This window comes from Monodon monoceros, unplaced genomic scaffold (assembly GCF_005190385.1).
Source record: "Monodon monoceros isolate NGI ecotype Baffin Bay Population unplaced genomic scaffold, NGI_Narwhal_1 Super_Scaffold_21, whole genome shotgun sequence".
Lineage (NCBI taxonomy): Eukaryota > Metazoa > Chordata > Mammalia > Artiodactyla > Monodontidae > Monodon > Monodon monoceros.
This window is the reverse complement of record NW_021703778.1, coordinates 144,446,094-144,459,710: the sequence shown is the minus strand read 5'-3', so window position 1 is coordinate 144,459,710 and position 13,617 is coordinate 144,446,094. Positions and strand designations below refer to the sequence as shown.

The window sequence follows — 13,617 nt, the reverse complement described above, 5'->3', positions numbered from 1 at the left end:
CAGCAGAACAGTAAAAAAAAAAAGCCAGTAATGGTCCACTGTATTAATATAATGCTATATATATATATATATATAAATATGGAAGGAAGTCAGTGTACAACACCTTTGGATAATGCATAGGTGCCTTTTAAAGGAAAGATAAAATCTCCTGGACCTTCAGCATCATTTTAGATTACTTTTATTGCAGTGTTGCTTAAATATGCATAAAACTAACAAAATTCAATACCAAGTGCTTTTGCTTACAGCTCTTATGCAATCCTGAAACTAAAATAAACGTAAAAATTAAATACAAAGCCAGTAATGGTCCACTGCATTAAAATAATGCAATGGATCATGGTGTCCTGCTGCAGTGAAATCATGCCCTGCAATTTAAAAATGTCACTAACCACCACAGCCCCGGACTATGGCAAAACATCATGGCGCCCTCCCTGGGCCTTTGCTTAGTGTGTACACATCATTTACAAGTCAATGCCCCTCCTTCGCCGCCTTGTTGGCCGGGATAGTCCCATACCTGCTCATAGGAACCAGTGAAAACTGAAATTCAGCAGCAGATGAGCAGAATGTATGCATAGTCACTGTTTCCAGAGAGGGCTCAGGGTCCCCTGAGAATGGGCCTGAGCACCCCAGTTTGAGAACTATTGCCATGGAGACTGGATTCCATAAACCTAGTCATGTTTCTGAAATCTTTCTAGCATGTATTATTTTCACCATTCAGGTGACACCAGGCATTCACTTTATTCTTTCCTTCTACATTGATCAGTGGCTCCTCCAGACTAGAGAACAAGGCAGGTGGACTATTCTCTAGATGCTCTGGTTCTAAGTTGAGTTATAACTGTATGCCTTCAGGAAAGTCACTTCTCTTCTCTGAGCCTCCATTTCTCCACCTGCAAATTAGGGGGATGAACTCCAAGGGCCCTTCCATCTCTTATAGTCTCTATTGCTATGAGCTATAAAAGAGGGAACGAGACCAAAGCACAGTATTGGTAATCAGGTGTTCATAGATGCAAGCAAAATATGTCACATAGTAGGAACACCATGGATACCTGTTCATTTGAAGAGAAACATCAGAGCAATAGGACATTACAACTAAATGGCCCTAGAGATCATTTAGCCTACAGTGCCTATTTTATAAATTAATTTATTTGAATGCCTGCTCTGGGCTGGGCCTTATGTTGGAAGTGTAATAGCAAACGGGACAAAGTACTTGCTCTTATGGAGCCGAAATTACAGTGAGGGGGACTGAGATAAATCAGCAAGCAATTATAATAGTAAAAAGTTATATATATATACTAAAAAATAGTAAAAATGTTATATATATGTAAAAACCGTAAATTTTTAAAATATAAATTTTATATATGTAATTTTTACTACACATAGTATAGTTTTACTATAGATAATATATGTATATAATATTACATATACAAATAGACATTGCTCTGGCTACTTTAGGAGCATTGGTGGGCACCTGACCCTGACCTGGAGGATCAAGGAAGGATTCTGGAAGAACATCACTCATCAGCGAATCCCGCGTCTCCTTGGCGCTATGGAGACAGCAAGGTGTGGTGGCGAGTGTGACCCTTGGGAAACACACATGCCCTGGGTTTTGAAGGACACCAACTCATCTCTAGCTGACATCTGCCAAGTGGAAATTGGGGCCCCAATGTGCCGTGTCTTCTGATTATTTGGATTAAAAAGATTTTTTTAATTGAAGTATAGTTGATTTACAATATTGTGTTCATTTCAAGTGTCAGCAAAGTGATTCGGTTATACACATATATATATATATATATATATATATATTTAAATTCTTTTTTTTGCGATTCTTTTCCATTACAGTTTATTATAAGATATTGAATACAGTTCCCTGTGCTATACAGTAAAACCTTATTGTTTATCTATTTTATATATGGTAGTGCGCATCTGTTAATCCCATACTCCCAACTGATTGGGATTTGGGGGATTTATAAAATAAAAACCACTGATTTTTAAATTTTGGCACTTCATTTTAATGTTTCAAAGTACTATTAAATAAAGGCTTCATCCAGCCCATCTGTTGCCCCCTTGGTACTCTCTGCTCTTTACCCACCTGGTCCCCTGGGCCTTTTCTTCTTGCATCTGCAAAGTGTTCTGCCAGAGCGTCCATCACAGGATGGGAAGATGGTAGACACAGGACTCCTGCCTGAGACAGATATTTTTAATTTAAGTCTGAGACAGCACTCTGACGTAGGTATTTGAACTAAATAATAAGAGAATGTTTGGAATTTAGTTCTCACACTGCTCCGACAGGAGGTCAGAATGTGCTTCATGAATTAAAGCGACTTGGGTTTCTAGGGAATTTATAGATATTTAAAAGCATTCACCAAATTCTGTTTTGGGTTACTCCCCAACACTCAGCGTTAAGCTGCTACCTCAGCCTTGGGAAACTTCCATTTTGTATCAGAACAGGCACTTGTCAGGAGGACAGAAGCCCAGGATGGGAGAAGCAGAACCCAAGTCGTAGTTCCAAAGTAGAAAATTAAACTCTGATGTGCACTTGACAGATGCATGGAAATCAAATACCAAGTAGTTGAAGAGGAAGGTTGCCATGGCGTTTTTGCAAAACACCACTACTGAGAATGAGAATTCTGTGGTACACATCTTTTTTTCCTTTCCCTGCTTTCTCTCCATTAGGCAGAAAACATCCGAAGAGTTGTGGGAAGAGAAAATCTGGTGTCAAGGAAAGCCCTTCACAGCTGGGTTTCTGGGAGGGTGGTGGTGACATCCTATAATGACAGGGACTCTAGGTCCCCCTTCTTTCACGCACCACAGTGCTCGGGGGTCAGCGGCTCAGCTCCTCTACTCCCACCCCGCAGGGGGCAGGCGATAGCATTAATCAACCACTGCCTAATTACCAGCTAACTAATTAGTGAGGGGATTGCTCCCAGGGCCCTGCAGGTGTCTTCATAATTAATCCATAAACTGGGTAATCTGTCAGCCCCTTCCCTTGATCTCCCAGCAAAAATCCACGGTGAGCTCTACTCCCAGCCCCCGTCCCAAGTCACACAAGAGAAAAACCCTAGAGTTGTCTTCCATCTTTCCTCTCTCCATATCCTCTTCCGATCGCTTACCAAACACCACCAGATCTACCTACTCGGTGTCTCTCTGACGTGTCCTCCCCTTTGCCTTCTCTCTGTTTCTCCTTTGGTTCAGTCCCCCCAACCCACCCACCCCCATCTCATGCCTCAACTACTGAAACACTCTTCCTACCAGATCTCCCTACCAGGTCTTTCTATCACTCTTCCCACTTCAACCCATCTTTCCTTCTGCTCCACAAAATATCTACATGAAATAGGCTTCCATATGTCACTCCTCAGCTTAAAAATCTTACCTTAATCCCCCCACCTATACAATTAAGTCCATAGACTTCTGTGTGGCAATCAGAGCCTCCATGATCTGTAACCAGCTGCACTGCCTTGCAGAATAAGCATTTATTCTTAAGTCAACCACATCAACACTGGCCAGCACGGAGGGCTCTCAGCCCTGGTGTTTCTGTGGACACACAGTGAGACGATACTTTCCATGACTCTAGGCACTGCAGTTAAATGGCAATAACATGGTAACTTAATTACTTGCAGCTCAAGAAGTAACCTGTAAAAAAGCTCTCCACGTTCACTTCCCTGACCCGTTCGCCACCTTACTTGACGCTTTGCAAATCGTTGATTACTCTCTCCCTCTTACACTCTTCTTTCACTTATTTTTTCACACTCCTCATTTTTCTCCTGCCTTCCCAACTGCTACTTCAGGTCCTCCTTTGCTAACTCCTCCTTTCTTTCCTCCCCTTGGAGGACCCACTGGCCCTTGGCTCTCTTTTTAATCCCTACACCCATGCCCTTGGAGATGTCCTCTGGTCCCATGGCTTTAAAAACCTTCCAGACTCTGATGACTCTGAAATTTACATCTGTAGCTCTGACCTCTCCCTCAGGCCCAGATATGAATATCCACCTACTTGATATCTTCACTAAGAGTCAACTCAATCTCAATATGTAAAGACAACAAATACAGTTGACCCTTGAACAATGCAGGGGTTAGGGGCACCTACCCTCCATGCAGCCAAAAATCCCCATATGACTTTACAGTCCACCCTCAGTATCCATGGTTCCATATCCATGGATGCAACCAACCATGGATCATGTAGTACTAGAGTATGTAGTAGTTACTGAAAAAAATCTGTGTGTAAGTGGACCCATGCAATTCAAACCTGTGTTATTCAAGGGTCAACTGTACTTGTTGACATCACTCTAACCTCCAACCTCCTCCCTCCTCTAGTTTTATTTATTTATTCTTTTTAGACATCTCATTGAATAGCATCATCATCCATCTAGCTACTCAGGCCAAAAACCTCAGTGACTTCTTAAGCAGACCTGCTCTAACTGCCCTAGTTAAAATTGCAACAGTTCCCCTCCCCAAGTGTCCCTCCTCTATTTTCCCTTTTTCCATAACATACATCATCTTCTGAACATGAGGTATAAGTTACTGTTTTTTACATTTATTTTCTGTTTCTTTCTTTCCCATGCTAGAAGGTAAGCTCTGCAAGGGCAGGAATCTCTGACTATTTTGTTCACTGGTATATCCAACCACATAGAACAATGGTTGGTCCCTGATGGGTGATCAATAAATATTTGTAAATGAACTAATAAGCCAGGCTTGGCTTGTCTCCTTCCTTCATAGCCCACATCTGGCCCAGCAGCAACTGTGAATGAGCACTACCCTCAACACACACAAGGATCTGACCTCTTCTCATCACCTCCACTGCTAACACCCTGTTCCAAGTCACTTTCATCTTTTACTTGGATTATCCTAGTAGCCCCTCACCTGATCTCCCTACCCCACTCCTGTCTTGCTCCACTCATCCACTTTTCATTGCACACAGTAGCCAGAATGGCCTCTTTAAAGCATAAATAAGACCATGACCCTCCCCTGCTCAAATCTCTCCAGTGATTTGAGAGACCTTCCATAACGGACCATGGTCTGCACAACAGCCCTCCTGCTTTGTCCCCTGCTCACATCTCTGGTCTCTCTTCCTTCTACTCTTCCCATGCATCCCAGCCACAGTGGCCTCTTCCTGATTGTTGGATAATCACCCTTACTCTGGACTCAGAGCTTTACATGAGCTCTATACCTTGTCTGGTAAACTTTTCCCCAGACCTTTGTATGGCTCCCTCCTCCCATCACTCACGCCTCTGTTCAAATGTCACCTCTTTGGGAGGCCTTCCTTGACCACCCCATTTGCCACTTACTGCCAGCATCAAACATCATCCCTATTTGCCCTAATTCATTCTTCTCCATAGCACTTATTACTGAAAATAAAACTTACTTGATTACTTGTTCATTGACTGTTTCCCTCGTGAGAGTATAAACTCCAGGAGGACAGGGATCTTTGAGCTGTTCACTGCGCATCCCCAGGGTCCAAAAAATGCCAAGCACACAGTGGATGCTCAGTGTATATTTGTTTAATGCATGAATAAATGAATGAAGGAATAGAAACCCATTGAGGTCGCACCCAATCCTCTCCAAGGCCTGCACTCTCTGTGGGGGAAAGGATGTAGCCTTGCATTAGAGGGAGTGATAGCTACTAATGGAAGATTTCTAAGGCCTGACCTTGAACCATAGCAGGGTTCAGGCAGGAGTACAAACAGCAGCTGAGATCTTCCACCAAGGCCTCATGGAGACATTTGGACCCTGTGTTGGGTCCTTACTCTGATGAATACTTCAGTCTATGCTTAACTTCTGCAAAGGTCTGCCAAGCAAACAAGTCTAATAAGAGACAGTCCCTCTGTGGAAGCCGATTTAACTGGAAGGCTAATAAGAGAGCCAGTTCCAATTAAGCCTTTCACGGTAAAGAGGATAAAGTAAGCCTGAGAGAGGAGCAAGAGAAAGAAAATTATATTCTACCAGGGGATACTTTTTATTGCCTTTTATTTATTTATTTTATTGCCTTTTATTCACCGTGGAACTTATACCAAACACTCAGCCTCTAAGAGCAGAGATATACAAATTGGATGTTTTAAGGGATTAGTGGGAAAAGGAGGTCTAGAAATTGGCAAGGCATTAATGCTAAGAAAAGGTTCCTAATCTCCTTTGTCCTTTTGCTGGAAAGTGAAAGGGGAATCTTCTCCAGTACTTTCCCCTGACAGATGGAGCCTAGGGAAGTAGAATGAGGACAAAACTCAGAGTCGTAAATCCAGGTAGGAGTTCTTGCTGTGCTACAGACTCCTGGACAAGTCAGTTCACCGCTCTGAGAATCATTTTCCTCATCTGTAGAGGGATGGCTTCATCTTTTTTTTCTTTTTTAACTACCTTACGCCCTCCTCAAAAGCATTTGTTTGGCACAGCTATCAACAGAGGTCATGACACAACCTAATCTACCTGGCAGAGTTACTGTGAAGAGGCAAAAGAGCTCTGCAATGGTGAACAAGGTGAAGGTGTCACACCTACCACCAGGAAAACAACTATTTGAAGTTTCTGATCCAATATCATGGGATTACACCAGAAGCACACGAGATAAACACCCATTAATTGTTCATTAATCATCAATGTGTGAGCCACTGTGCTATGAGAATTACAAAACGAACTCAGTCCTGCTCTCATGGAACTTACAACCAACTGGAGAAGTTAGATGTCAATAAATAAAGTCGACTGGGCAAATGCTCTCAAGGAAGGGGACTCACTTCCATGAACGCACACAGCAGAGGAGCCTGACCCTGAGAAGGGATACTTGAGTGAGCTCTGAAGGATGAGCAGGAAGGCCAGCCCTGGGAGGTATCTGAAAGGGAACAACCTGTGCAAGGGCCTGGGGAGCGGGGGAGGAGGAGGGAGCATGGTGAGTTCCAGAAAGGTAAGTGTGAATGGAGAGAGGTAGAGCTGTGCGGTGAAGTCTGCGATGGTGGCCTCTCAGAGACATCAAGAGTGTGGCTCAACAGAAACTATCAAACTCTTAGAGGAAAATATAGGCAGGACACTATGACATAAATCACAGCAAGATCCTTTTTGACCCACCTCCTAGAGAAATGGAAATAAAGACAAAAATAAACAAATGGGACCTAATGAAACTTCAAAGCTTTTGCACAGCAAAGGAAACCATAAACAAGACGAAAAGACAACCCTCAGAATGGGAGAAAATATTTGCAAATGAAGCAACTGACAAAGGATTAATCTCCAAAATTTATAAGCAGCTCATGCAGCTTAATAACAAAAAACAAACAACCCAATCCAAAAATGGGCAGAAAGCCTAAATAGACATTTCTGCAAAGAAGATATACAGACTGCCAACAAACACATGAAAGAATGCTCAACATCATTAATCATTAGGGAAATGCAAATCAAAACTACAATGAGATATCATCTCACACCAGTCAGAATGGCCACCATCAAAAAATCTAGAAACAATAAATGTTGGAGAGGGTGTGGAGAAAAGGTAACACTCTTGCACTGTTGATGGGAATGTAAACTGATACAGCCACTGTGGAGAACAGTATGGAGGTTCCTTAAAAAACTAAAACTAGAACTACCATATGACCCAGCAATCCCACTACTGGGCATATACCCTGAGAAAACCATAATTCAAAAAGAGTCATGTACCAAAATGTTCATTGCAGCTCTATTTACAATAGCCCGGAGATGGAAACAACCTATGTGTCCATCATCGGATGAATGGATAAAGAAGATGTGGCACATATATACAATGGAATATTACTCAGCCATAAAAAGAAACGAAATTGAGCTATTTGTAATGAGGTGGATAGACCTAGAGTCTGTCATACAGAGTAAAGTAAGTCAGAAAGAGAGAGACAAATACCGTATGCTAACACATATATATGGAATTTAAGAAAAAAAAATGTCATGAAGAACCTAGGGGTAAGACAGGAATAAAGACACAGACCTACTAGAGAATGGACTTGAGGATACGGGGAGGGGGAAGGGTGAGCTGTGACAAAGCGAGAGAGAGGCATGGACATATATACACTACCAAACGTAAGGTAGATAGCTAGTGGGAAGCAGCCGCATAGCACAGGGAGATCAGCTCAGTGCTTTGTGACCGCCTGGAGGGGTGGGATAGGGAGGGTGGGAGGGAGGGAGACGCAAGAGGGAAGAGATATGGGAACATATGTATATATATAACTGATTCATTTTGTTGTAAAGCAGAAACTAACACACCATTGTAAAGCAATTATACTCCAATAAAGATGTTAAAAAAAATTGTAAATGCCAAAAAAACAAAAAAAACAAACAAAAAAAAGAGTGTGGCTCAAGACCTCATTTACAAACACAGATGTGAGCCATAGTTGCCTATTACATTTTTAGAAAACAATGCATTAAATATTTTTTATCTCAATTGCTGACTCTTGGGACACTCCCTTACATTGCACCCTGGCCCTGGCTCCACCACTGGGGAAATCACAAGGGGTTTAAAGCAAGGGAATCACATGATTGTTGCCCCCCTTTAAAAGATACTGCAGGGCTTCCCTGGTGGCGCAGTGGTTGGGAGTCCGCCTGCCGATGCAGGGGATGCTGGTTCGTGCCCCGGTCCGGGAGGATCCCACATGCCACAGGGTGGCTGGGCCCATGGGCCATGGTCACTGGGCCTGCGCGTCCGGAGCCTGTGCTCCGCGGCGGGAGAGGCCACGGCGGTGAGAGGCCCGCGTACAGAAAAAAAAAAAAAAAAAAGAAAAGATACTGCAAAATTCACTTGGAATAATATTGATGAGATAACTTTTAAAATATGGTAGTGAGGAAGCCTTTTCATGGAAAATGAGCAAAGGGCAAAAAACCCACCAAGAAAAGAAAATAAACATATTGCTGTTGAGGAGAGAGATCTATTTCTACCGGATGCGCAGCAGTGCTTTCACTATTTGGGAAAATTTACATTTCTAATCTCAAGGATTTACGGAGATTTCAAAAGCACTAATGTAAGGATTGAGCAGCTCGAAAAGAGGCACAATCAGGAATTTCTGCATGTTAATAGTGTAATCCATGTTTTGATGGGCTGCACAGGCTGTTGGAAAGTTGAGATCACATTAACGGAAATAAACTATACATCTCAAATTCTCAGTCCCTACACTGCACCCCCTAGATTCTCCTCCACATACTTCTCGAAGTCTCTGGGCTTCTCCCACGTATCTGCATAAACACATCTCATCCCAGGAAGCCCATGCGGGTGCCCAGGCCCTGCCCCAGTGCAGCCTGTGGAAAGTTTGGGTGGGCCATTACGCCACTGACTCTCCATTGCCCTTGAAGTATCAGAGCTGCTGAGCAGTTGCTGTTGCCCTGAATCTTGCACATGTTTCAACCACACGCATTTCTCCCTAGAAAGACCAATAATGCAAAAAAATAAAATACTAAGGGAGCAGTTGATGCAAATGAATCCAGCCCCAAGTCAGCAAACGAGGAGCTGGCAAGTTAAACCATGAGAAAAAAGGGTGTTACATAAAAAGGACCAAAAATCTGAATCCAGATGGCATGGTGGTTATATCTATGCATGAGAGTTAAGGGGTCATTTGTGGGATTACTAGTTCAAGGAAGACAGGTCCTTTTTTTTTGGCCCTGGTTCAAGGACCAACTGACTGTTGAAAATCTATTAAGAGCTAGCATCTACTTACTGCTAGGCATGTACATCATTAAGTTCTTGTTAATAAAAATCACCTACTTCACAAAGAACAAGGCCCTACAATTTCAGTGAGCTTCTGATGGCAGCCTCAAGGTGCAGCTCCTTCCCTAAACTTAGTTCCTGAATCTCTGTATACAGTTTTATTGCCCATTCATTTCTTCCTTCATGGCGTTTATCAACACAATTCATTGCACATTAATTTACACAGTTAAGATCTCTCTCTTCTCCTCCAGACTGTAAACTTCATAAGACACGGAAAATCTTGTTTTGCTACCCTTCCTGTTGTTACTCCCAACCAGTGTAAGACCTGACATATACTACAAGTTTTGTGGCGGGGATAGAGTAAATGAAGCAACAGCCCACTTTGGTGTTCAGACATTCTGTTTGGAATTGAACCTCAACTGTAAATAAGGTTTTATTGGAACACGGTCACACCCATGTGTTTAAGTATTATCTGTGCCTACTTTCTAGCCACAGTGTAGACCTGAGCAGTTGTGACAGAGACCATATGGCCCACAGCATCTAACATAGTTACTATCTGGCCGTTTACAGAAAACCTTTACCATCCCTGAATTAGGCCAGCACTTTTACTAAGATTAGAATTACTCTTCCTTTGTACATCCTCAGCACCTTGTTCCACTGAATAATGTTCCAGACCCTCTGGCTTAAAACAGGTAGTTTTCCACTGGAGGTAAAAAAGATTGCATAATAAATTTTCCTGCTCAGTAAGAGTCTTCTCTCTATTGCTAAGTTCTTCTATTTTTTTTTTTTAACCATTAATCACAGAATTTTAAAGCTTCTCAGGGTTGTGAGAGATTAATCAGCCTCATACTGGAAAGGGACTACTCTTAAGTCATCCCAGGAAGAAAATGTTCAACACTTTCAGTCAACAAGACCAGGGAAATTAAGGCTGTGTCATAACACAGAATGGAGCGCATGACAGAACGGCAGGTGAAAAACAATTATTTGAGATTGTATTCCTCTTAATGCACTTTTGTCAAAATGTGAACAAGGAAGAACAAAGGCTGAAAGAAAGATGCAAAACGAAGCCAGGTGTTCAGACAAAACAGTGGAATTATTCTTTCTTTTCCCAGGTTTTAACTTATAACTATGGTGATAACAAGTGACAGCTGTACATGTGGTTACTGAGCACTGTACCAGTCGAACATGCATTTCCTAGGCGTCATCTCACGTGATCCTCACACCGGTCCTAAGAGGGAGGTATGGTCAGTTCTCATACTTGTGGTGACTATGGGCTATAAAGCTGCTGTGAACAACAGTGGATGTGGACAGTCAGTGAATACCACACCACTGCTCCTATGAGAAATACAGGGTTAGGTTCCTGCCAGCCTCTGGTCACAACATTTTCATTAACCAATCGACGCATAAACCTTGTTTTATGTGTGTTTCTGTTTAGAGACACCCTATTTAATGTATATTGTTCATTCACTAACACTGAACTCACAGCCAACAGCACTTGTAACTTGTGCCTGGACAAAGCTTATCTAACACACATGTTTTCTCCGTAAGGCATATCCCAGCCGTCTTGTGCTTAGGAACACTAGATAGCACTTCAGCACTGAGCTCGGGGGCCATTTTGAACAGTGAAATCAACCAAAAGCACAAAAATGTGAAAAATGTGGCACCAAAGAGAGTGTGGAAAGGACACTTGTTCACAATATGAGATAAAACAAGGTGACTAAGGGTCACCTTGTGACTCAAATTTTTCTCCACTCTGCGTGTGTCTGCAAATGAGCACAAAAGGGCTGCAAGTATTATTTACTTATTTGTTTTTTGGCCACAGCACGCAGCATGTGGGACCCCCTGCCTTGGAGCCGCAGAGTCTTAACCACTGGACTGCCAGGGAAGTACCGCGCTACAAGTATTGACTTTGGGGTTACACATAAGTTTTAGTGAGTAGTGGATTCATGAGTATGGAATCTGTGAATAAGGAGGATCGAATGTATTATTATTTTCCCCATTTTACAGATGGGGAGTCTCTGAAGAAAGAAAAGGGAAAGGTAACAGGAGAGGAGGGGCAGGAAGGGTGGAAAGGCTTGTAAGACCTTTTTTTAAGGGATTTTTAAAATCAGGAAGATTTTTAAGGGATTTTTAAAATCAGGAAGACTTCCTAATGTTGAACTTGTTTGACTAAAATTTCGAGCCCTTTGCTTGATTCTTTGCCTACTGCCAAGACCAAAAAAGACTGCTAATCTCTGTGCACTCAAGTCCACTGCCGACTTGGAAAGAATCCAACCTAAGGAACCAAGCCATACCTTTATGGCAGGACTAGTAACCGACTAGCACTAACTGACCACCCGTGTGCCCTGAGCATTTTAGCGCTGTAGAGTTTGCACGATACACTGGTAGCCACATGATAGAGGCATCTTCAAAAAAATGTCATCTTTGCGTCAACCAAGTTCTGCCTTTGTAATTGTTCACAGCAGTGTGGTTTCCCAAGGTACTCAAGACATGTTTGGCAGCATTCTGTAAGGAAATGGTCATTTATTTAGGTTCAAGTTTCTTAATGTCAATTGTGTATTTTTTAAAAAATCAATCCATGTGTCTGAATAAGCCAGGACATTTGCTTAGCCAAATAAAGACCATAAATCAACAATAATGGCTTTACATTTTCCAGGTCCATTAGAGCATTTGAGGCCTTTCCTCGCTCATTCTCTTTTTCTTGAGGCATTTGCTATGATTACAAAGCAGAATATCCAAACGACCATTTCCTGACATTTTCCATTTCGGAAGGAACTGAACGTGTAAGATCATTACACCAGCCTTTCTGCGTCTGCACACAGTCATCTCAAGGGCTCAAAAGGAGTTTCTGTTGCCCCAGAGACAAACACTATTCCCATGCGTTTATGCAATCAGATCCCACGACTGCTTCCACTGCCTCACTGAAGGTGGGACACATGTATTCAGCAACTATTTAAATAGCAATCATTGCCATAGTAGCTAGGCACTTGGACAAGTTGGCTATTTTTGCAAGAAAACAGAAAAAACAATGCAGATGAAAAATAAAGAGGTCGGTGCTAAGGCCTGTCAGTGATCATCCTCCCTGGCAAGCAGAGCAGGAGGGTTAGAATCAGGTCAAACTGTCCCCAGTAAAAGGCGTCAGTCATCTGGAACGTTTTTGTTATCCCAGACAGAAATAGGTTGCCTCAGCATACTCCAAGTTGGCCAGTTAAAGTTCTTATGAAGGAAGAAATAAAGGGAGTAGATGTCAAGGCAGAAGACCTCTCACCTCCCATAGGAGGTGGGCCAAAATTCCTGGGGGGGAAAACACATCAAAGCCTTTTTACAGGAAATTTACCTCCTCCAACCAAGGGCAGCTTGCAGGCTCACGCTGGGCCCTGGGTGATGTGCTATGTGGTTCTTATGCAAACTCTGGCTGCATATGATCTCCGCTAGCGCCCAGCAAAATACGCTTAGAAAGAACCCAGGGCAGGAGGGCAGACAGATTTTATCTACACTGAGAAGGATTCTTGTGCTCCACCTGGTTCAGAGAGAAAGAAATGGGATCAGGTGGTGACATCTGCTTTGGTACCTGAAAAAGCAGGGTGGTGGGCTTGACAGACATCTCCAGACATAGGCTTTGGAGTCAAAAGCATTGAACTAAAATTGCCAACACCCTCCTTACCAGCTGTCTAAAGGCTAATCACCCCTTCGAGGCTCATTTCTTCCATTTATGCTATAGGAGATAACAACCATACTCACAAGGGCTGTTTTGAGGATCAATGACATAATGCTTGGAAAGTGGTTGATACATCAGAAAATCATGTACAAATGCTAATTTTTATGATTTATAATGACTGCAATTTCTTTCCTGTAGAGTGTTTACATCTACTTCACAATCCAGTCCAAGTAATTCACACTCCACGCTATAACCACATCCTATCCTTCATTTATAGTACTGCCATTTTGAGGTAGTAAATACTGACGAAAATACATTTGTTATTGAGAGGACT

General features: G+C 42.5%; 1 protein-coding gene across 8 annotated transcripts in view; it reads right to left on the bottom strand.

Annotated features, from left to right (window-relative positions):
- Positions 1 to 13,617, bottom strand: part of RGS6 (regulator of G protein signaling 6) — a 576,458-nt gene that overhangs the window by 308,804 nt on the left and 254,037 nt on the right. The gene's annotated exons all lie outside the window — the stretch shown is intronic.